The 9,149-nt window shown below is 38.4% G+C and overlaps 1 long non-coding RNA gene across 1 annotated transcript; it reads left to right on the top strand.

The window, feature by feature from the left end:
- The first annotated feature begins 297 nt into the window (after positions 1-297).
- LOC109303431 lies at positions 298-5,812 on the top strand. The gene is made up of 3 exons (XR_002099110.1): positions 298-1,655; positions 4,396-4,478; positions 5,743-5,812. It is a non-coding gene; the product is annotated as an uncharacterized LOC109303431 (long non-coding RNA).
- The last annotated feature ends 3,337 nt before the right edge of the window (positions 5,813-9,149 follow it).

The following is a 9,149-nucleotide window of genomic DNA, read 5'->3' as shown; positions in this document are numbered from 1 at the left end:
AATTCAACACTTCTGAGAACCAGTGACCAAATCTCCATTCACTGAAATCAGTGGAAGTGTTGCTATTGACTTGAATAGGACCACTGGTAACCAGGGATCCTGGTTTTCCTCTGATTAAAAAAAAAAATCCTCAATTTTTTGGGTTAACAAAAGTAACCCCAAATCCACATTCTTCCATGATCAAAATGAAACACTACTACATATATCTCTATGTATTAGTGGTGTTTCATTTTAATCATAGAAAAATATGGATTTGGGGTTACTTTTTTTAACCCCAAAAATTGGGAATTTTTTTTTTTATCAAAGAGAACCAGGATCCCTGATGGTAACTAATATAGGGCTTACATATAGATTTAGATTCATACACTTTTTTCTTAGTGATATCTGGACCTAAATGTGTTTTTTACCATGTCAGTTTCTCTAGTAAGCACTTAATGCTGCAAAAATTCAATATATGTTTAACTTTATGCGCATGAATGTTCCCACTGAACTCTGGCACTTCCTAAGCACCTGTGTAAGTCTTATCAGAATGAAAGCTTTAATGTGCATCCTGTGACTTGCAATCTGATTATTGTTTTTAGTACTGATAATAATAGTTCCCACAGGATGTTTCAGAGCTATAATCTCTATCCTGCATTCAGATATGCACAAATGGAAATTCAGGGCCTCATTCACCTGCCATTTTGGGAGCATAATTCAAGGGTTTTTTTTTTTTTTTAATGCTAAAACAGCTCAAGAAAAAAAAAAAGAAATAGGATTTAACTAATGGCCTGTGTACAACTGGGTATGTAGACTAGTATAATTTTCACATATATAGTTATGTGGTTTTATTATAATTAAAATACAGTATCCACATAAATAATGTAATAATTCCATGGCATTTATCACAGTGTGACTGTTTGGTAGGTATTCGTAATAAAACTGCTGGCATAACTAATTAAAGTAAAAGTAGAAATAAATACCCAGAAGAAAGGGAGTGAAAGAGGGAGGAGGATGAATAGATTTGTCCTCTTGTGTCAAGAGGCAATCTTTCTATTTGGATAAAATGTAAATTAATTTGTGGAAAGCAGCAACATAAGACCTAGGCTTATCTCCCTTTACATTTTGAAATGTTAAAAGGGGGGAGCATTAGCACTTTAAATTACAGTCTGTGAAAGCATTGTATGGTAGTAATTAATTGCTTTAATTACCTCTCCTCTTCAAAGTCCTTCAGGGTGTCCAGCTTTTGATGGCTCCTAAAAGGAATTTATTCCATGAAAAAAGAAAAAGCCAACAACCATTAATGTGGAATTAAAAAAAAGATCACAAATGAACTCTCCATAAGGTTCATTTCCTAGCTTCTGAACCTCAGTATAATAAAAGAGCCTATAACACATACTTTAATCTAATTTCACCTTTTATCAAATATTTTAGATGACTTTATATGCACTTAGCATCAAGAACAGCCTGTGCACACAGACGAAGGCCCTGACCTTGGAAGGAAGTCCAAACAGGAATGCCTTTAAATGCAGCAGAGACCCAATGAGACCTTGTACAGCACTGCAAGTCAATCAACAGAATGCTTCTTATAGGACTAATTAGGCTCTAGGAATGATGAAGATAAAATAATGGCACATGGGGCAAAGAAAAGCCAAGAGTACCAAAATGTCTTTGAGGTATACAGTGTTGTTGTTATAAAATAATAATTGATTGTAAAAAGGACATGCTTTATTAGGACATTATTAAACTAACACAATGTTTATATGAATGGATTTTATGATTTATAACAGCATAATAAAATTGCAACTGGATAGATAGTTGTGATAAAATGGACATTGCTTCAGTAGTGCATGTCTGCTTATAGAATGCTAATGCCAGCTGAAGTAACATTTTTTGGTTCAATGATTTAAGCTATAAGCATCCTGGAAGCTATCTCAGTGAGGATGCTATTGTCTACTGTAATGTTTAATATATCATTTATTAAGGAAATATTTGCATGCATACCTATAATCTTTGAATTAATAACTCTGGTGTCATTTTTGTATTGTTCTACTGTTATTATACTCTTATGAAACACAGTCCAAAATATGAATTAACAATGTTTTAATTACAATATTAAAAGCTGGAGTTGGGTTTCTTTTTAAAGAACACTTTAAAGAAGCTACATATCAGATGAAGGGTAGGATGATATGACTGACACTTGTTTTAGAACAAAAAGTTCAAATGTTAATTGATCTACAAGTCTCTTTTTCCATGGCTAGGAATTAAAGTACCATATTTACCCAAATTTAAGATGATCTCCCCTCTAAACAGATTTTTTGTACAGAAAATATATATTTTTTATAATTTTTCCATATATAGAATCTTGGAGGGCTGTCCTAAGTTCATTCTCCCTACTGCTGCAGCCAGGAAAGCAGCATCAGGGGTACAGGCAGTTGGGTGGTAGGCAGCTGGGCTGTGCAAATTGCCCTGAGTGTTTCATTTTGAAGCTGTTTCAATGCATTTTGAACTTGAAACAGCAAAATCAAAATGAAACAAAAGCGTCGAAACAACTTTGAAACAAAATGAGGGCACTCAAAACGTTTCAAAAGTTTCAGAACATTTGGAGTTTCAAAGCAGCCCGGTGGTGGGAGGCAAGGGAGAGCTAGGACTGTGCTCTGAGCAGCTCCACACCCCATGTAGCTCAGCCCGGTGGGGAGCGCAGAGCTGGTTCTTCTTTCCTCCCGCTGCTGGGCTGCGCTCTGTGGGGCTGATGGAGCCGATCGGAGCGCAGCCCGGCAGCAGGAGGCAGGCAGAGCTGAAGCTGTGCTCTGCCTCCCACTGCCTGGCTGAGCTCCATGGAGCACCAGTCCCAGGTGGCAGCGGCAGCCTCCTGTCATCTGGTGCAGATCCAGGGGTCTGCACCCTTGGGAGGAGTCCAGCACAACCCTGCAGCCCTCCCTGGGGTGCAAGCTCCTGGATCTGCATGCTGGATAACAGAAGGCTGCTGCTGCCGGCAAATTTTGCTTTCAAGAAGTTGAGGTGCAATTTCTGAGAAACCTCTGCACCTATCTCCTTAAAACATGGCAGGCTTCATGCCCTCATAAGGGGCTACCGTCCCGGCAATTTGCAGCTGAATGAGACAAGAAATGGTACTGTTTTAGGCATTTTCATGTTTTCCCATTATAGCCTGTGGGCGAAATGTTGAAGCTCGTCAAAACAGCGAAACAGTTTTGACAAAATGAAATGGGACAGTGATTCCCATGACAAAATGAAATACTGTCCCTTCAAAATGGTGAAACAAATGTGAAAATGAAACAATGCTATTTTGCCCAGTCCTAGTAGGCAGCCCCCACCTGTCCTCCCTGCAAACTACAACCTGCCTCTCCTTCTTCCCCAGCAGTGCCTGGACCCTTGCTGTTGGGACATTTCAGAGTGTCCCTCAGAGGTTACTCTCAGGACTTCAGTGCACAGCATGCTTGAGCATAGCTGCTGGGAACGACTCCGAAGCTGCCTCATTGGTACCTTTTTATGTTTAAATCCTATGAGCAGATGGCAGGAGAAAACCCCTAACCACTAGACTATTGTTTAAAAGTGTTTCACTCTCCTCCTCCATCAAGCAGTAAATACATGGGATTCACTTGCTTTAGAGTGTAGACTAGGATCACAAAGATGTATAAGTGACTCTTCAGAACATCATCTATTCAAACTCTTAAATAAGGTGGGATCATCCCTGACTAAATCATACCAGTCAAGTGTTTGTCTAACCTGTGGTTAAAAGCATACAAGGATGGAGATTCTCTAACTTCTTAGGATAGCTTGCTCCAATGCTTAGCCACATTCATGGTAAGAAAATATCCAACCTGTTCCTAATATCCAACCTAAAATTTCCTTGCTACAATTAAGGCTGTTGCTCATTGTCCTGTCCACTACAGCTACAGAGATTAGTCTATCTCCGTCCTCCACATAACTACCCTTTAGTATTTGAAAATTGTTATATCTCAGTCTTATTCTGCAAACTAAATAATCCTAGTTCTTTCAACCTACTCTTATAAGTCATGTTTCCCAGGCCTCTTCTAATTTTTATCACTCTTTGATGGAGCCTTTCTAATTTGTCCACATCTTTCTTGAAGTGAGGAGTCCATAGGAGTCATACCAAAGAGCTGGACAATCGCTTCCTTTGCATGTGCATGTGACACTTTTTTTATTAATAAAACCCAGTATACCATTTGTCTTTTTTTTTTTGCAGCAAAAGCACACTGTCTTATATTCAGATTGTGTTCCATGGTGACTTCCTATCTTCTTTTCTGAAGTTCTGCACCTTAGCCAGTCATTCCCCAATTTGTATTTATTAAGGAGGTTGTTCTTTCCAAAGTGTAGCACGTTGCACTTATCCTTGTTGAATTTAATCTGATTTATTTTGGACTATTTCTCTAGTTTATCAAGATCATGCAGACTCCTAACCCTACCCTAAAGATTTTCTGAAACTCCACCCAACTGACTATCACATGCAAATTTTGGTAAGTGTACATTCAAGTCCATTCTCCAAATTGTAAATGAAGATATTAAACAAGACCATGAGACTCAGGACAACCGAGGAGAATCCCAGTTGCTACCTCTTCCCAACTAGACATTGATCGCTACCTAGTAAGCATAATGATCCAACCACAGTACATATATCTTATGTTGTGTAGTCCTGGGATGTTCAATCCCCAGCCGGCATGTGAGATGTACCTCAGTGCCATGGATCTGTGAGGAGTCCTGCATGCTGTGGCCTGCTCACTAGATCAGGCACAAAGTATGGTGCAGGGTGCCCCAGGGCCTGGTCCCTGCTGTGGGGGACCCATGTGGGGCCAATCTGACCTGCACTGTTTTTCTGGCCCACAGGGCCAAAACCATGAGCACCTGTAGTGTAGTCTATATTTCTTCAGGCTATTAATAAGAATGTTGTTGGAGATTATGTTAAAATCATTTCTGAAGTCAAGTTATTTCACATCCATTGCCCTCTTTCCTTCCACAGAGCATGATTTCCTTTTCCATCAGTTACAAGTTAACACGTTGTTCAGCTATGACTTGATCTTGATGAACCTATGCTGGCTATTTCTGTTTATCTTGTTTTCCTCCAGCTGCTTAGAAATACTCTCCTTAATGACCCATTTCATAATTTTCCCTGACATTGCAGTCTGACTGCAGCCTTTCTGAAAGATGGCCACTATATTTGTCCTTGCACAGCCTCTTTGAGTTCTCAAAGAATATATCTAATTTATGAAAAATTTGCAGCCAATTCCTTCAGAATGCTAGGGTGCATATAGTCTGGCCCCAATGACTTAAAAACAGCCAGTTTCTCCTAGTAATTTCTAACCCATTCACTACTCTAGGCTGCCCCTATCTTTGATGCTAATTGCATTTGCCATCTGGTCAGTTCTCAGCACTGCCAAGACTTTTCAAACGTTAGATCTTCAGTTTAAGCATGTAAAATAAGTGTTGGATAGCAATTAGGCACCTAAGTCTATTTGTAATATAAGGTCAGATTTTCAGAGATATGTATATCTAAAGTTTAAGATAGGCCCCTAGTGTGCTGCTTTTTTCATTTTTTTCCCCCTGGTTTCTACCACAACATAGCTCTACCACAATCTGTTTCTTGGCTATTTTGAAAATTATATAATCAGAAAACTAATGAGTTTCAATCATGTTTTGCTGAAAGTTAAACAAGGGTTGGATGCCAGATTGCTTTAGGATTTTTTGAAAATCCCAGACCTAACTTTAGCTTTTTTTTTACTTCAGTGGCTCATCTATAAAATGGGGATCATAGTGCCACTTTCCTACCTGCACAGACTGTTGTGAAGATATATATGATGATGGCAACCAGATAAGTACAGAGGACAGAAAAGGGCAGTGAGTGGAGATGTATTTTCCTCATTTTGTTGCTTTACCCACCATGTGGTTTTAGGCAATTCAATCAGGGCATAATCCAAAACATATTATTAACAGTGGGAGTCTTCTCACTGACTTCAGTGGATTTTGGATTAGGCCTGGTATGGTTAAAAACTTAATGAAACTATAATCAATTTAGCTGAAAAGAACACTATTTCACTGTCAAACTGAAAACTTACATTAAAAGTAATGAGTTCAATTTACAAAAAAATCACTTGCAGCTCTAATGAGGAATGAGTTATAGCTTCTGACTAGTCAAATAAAAATCCCCTCCTTTTTAAAAATCCAGTTTATCTCAATAGGGTTATACATTTTTTTCTATAAAAGTACTCCATTATTTGAAACTACTGTACCTTTTTCATGTCTTGTCTAGTTTTACTGTACCCCTACAGGCATTATATTCCCTGAGTATGATCAAAAAGAAACTGCAGAAAAAACTGTCCAGCTGAAGAAAACTGTGGTAGGAAAGCAGAAATCCTTGACTCCTCATACATCTTGCTTTATTTTACCAGAATAAAGGTTCATCCCTTGCAGCGTGCTCTCAGCCTAACATGAAACATGCCTGAAACTACTAGAGTTCAGCACTGGTTATGCAAAAGGGCCCAGTGGTTAAATATTGTCACACAAGTAGATAGTCACATTAAAAGCCAGTCAGTCCCTACTCTCAATGTTTTATGGCATATAGTCTTAAATAACTGGGTTGGGTTTTTTTGTTTTATACAACCAGGGCTGAACTTGCTTAAAAATTCTTCACAGAGCTGATTCACTTTAGGGGGCCATTTTTGAGTGGTGTTATGAAGATGAAAAATGATTTCCATGCAGAACAATCCTGAACTATTTTACACACCTTTCAAATTGACCTACAGACTGTACACATTACACAGAAATTTCTTCACTCGGAAATGAAATACCATTACTTCTAAAGAGCTATGCAGGAATTGAAAGTCTAATATAATTGAATCGAGGCAATTTTTCACAAACGTGATCCTATCTAGAATATCACCATTTTTAGATATATTGCAGTGGAAGAATTCTGTTTTTTCTAAATTTTTGATTGTTATAATGCAAATAAAACCAAATCACAGCTATCTCCCAGAGCATATACAGTAGTCACAGTTAGAAGGCTAGTCTGAAAAGTGAGAACTAATTTGTTTAGCAGTATCCCCATGTTAAGTACAGAAGGAACATGCAGTTAGTCTATATTGCTAATGTTTCACAGAGATCAGTAGAGCTATAACAGTTCACATCATCTAAGGATCTTTCTTCCTGAAGTGATAGAGCAAAATGGTTATATATATATTTAAAAAGATATTAAAAATATGTGTTGCTTTATAAAATTATATATGATAGGTTCTTTAATATTAAATGGTCAAGAGTTAAAGTCTTTTCTAGCACAATGAAATGTTAGTTTGCACTATCTTGTTTCTGAATATTAATGAACACTAGAGCAGCTTAATTATCAGGGATCCTGGTTTTCTCTGATTTTAAAAAAATCCCCAATTTTTGGATTAAAAAAGTAACCCCAAATCCACATTTTTCTGTTATTAAAATGAAATACCACTAAAAGATAGATAGATAGATAGATAGATAGATAGTGGTGTTTCATTTTAATGGGTTACTTTTTAAAATCTGAATATTGGAGATTTTTTTATAATAAAAAAAACAGGATCCCTGGTGATATGGGTGGAGCAGGGCTTCCCAATGACCACTTGGAATCCAGCAGCAGACCAGTACTGGTACCAGTTGGCCAGCACGCTGTGAATGGTAAAGTATTACCCTTCCCTTAACAGAGGAGAAAGAGTACACAGAAAGGGGGAAATCTAGAGAGGTGGGAAGCCTTCATAGACTTAATGGTGAACACAGCAGCTGAGAGCTGGTGTCAGTGAAGCTGCTTGAAACAGCTTCACTGTTGCAAGCACATGGGTTGTGCTTGCCAACATAGTTTCAAGCACACAGATTGAGGGTCTGTGCTCTGTCTCTTGTTCTCTCTCTCTCTGTCTGTAAGTTTCCACTCACCATTGTAACATATTTCTTGTATATAATATTTTTGTTATTATTTGTTAGTATTATAATATATTCCTGTCATTCTCACTTAACAAACAAGTTTGTTCATTTTATACTAATTACTTTAGCGGTGGGGTAGCACTGGGCTGTGGGTGAACACCCTGCTGAGACCTGCTTGTCACCATTAAATATCCTTTCCTGGACTGAATTTTGGGAGCAGTAACACCCTCAACTGCATGATTGAAGTCCTTGCAGGAACATTAGCACACCCCAGTCCAAGTCCCCAGCTTTGACTGTAGCCAACACCCAATGCCTCTGAGGAAGGCTTAAAAAAACCCCCAAACTCCGTGACATATGTAAAAGCAAGAGAGTAAAAAAAATCCCTCCTGGTTCTTTGATGCAACTGGCAAAGCCCAGAAGCATAGGAAATATCCATAACTGATCAAAGTTAAATCTTTTAAATCAAATTTGACTACATTGGTTGCCCAATCTTCTTGAACTCCTCTAAAGATTGAAAGTCCACAACCTCTCTAGTCACTTTATTCCACGTCCTCATTATTAGAACAATGAAGATGTTTTTCCTTATATCCAAACTAAACCTGCTTCAACTTTAAGCAATTCGTCTAGATCCTACTCTCCACCACAAAAGAGAAAAGGTATTTTTCTTCTTCTTTATGATAGCCATGTAGGTGTTTGAATGTTCCTACCATACGCCTTTTCAAAAGCTGAACATGCCTTTTCCTTCAAACTTTCCTAGTATGATTTGTTTTTCGAACTCTTTATCACTTTTTCTGCCTGCCTCTGGCCTTCTCTAACTTTTCCACATCTTGTTTTAAAAATGTGGAGCCTAAAACTGCACACAGTACCCTAGATAAGGCCAAATCAGTGCTGAGTAGAGAGGCACTATTATCTCCTATGTCTTGCACCAAATGCTTCTATTGGTGCATTCCAAAACCACATTTGTTTTTTGTTGAGCTGCATGACACTGCAGAATTCTACTGAGTCCAGGATCTACCAAGACTCCCAGATCCTTCTCTGCAGTGCTGCTATCCATCCAGGTGTCACCCAATATTTTGAGATCCTTCTGACTTGTGCTCCTGTCCTCCATGCTTACAATCTTTTCCGCTACATTTCGTCTGCTAACTTGATCAAGAAGATTTCTGTCCTGGCATCCAAACAATTAATAAACACATTGAACAGCACTGGGCCCAGGATGTTGCCCTGAGGGGTCAGGCCAATGCTCAGGATCTCAA

This window comes from Gavialis gangeticus, unplaced genomic scaffold (assembly GCF_001723915.1).
Source record: "Gavialis gangeticus isolate Ggan-Ray unplaced genomic scaffold, GavGan_comp1, whole genome shotgun sequence".
NCBI classification, from domain to species: domain Eukaryota; kingdom Metazoa; phylum Chordata; order Crocodylia; family Gavialidae; genus Gavialis; species Gavialis gangeticus.
This window is presented reverse-complemented; position numbering and strand designations above follow the sequence as displayed.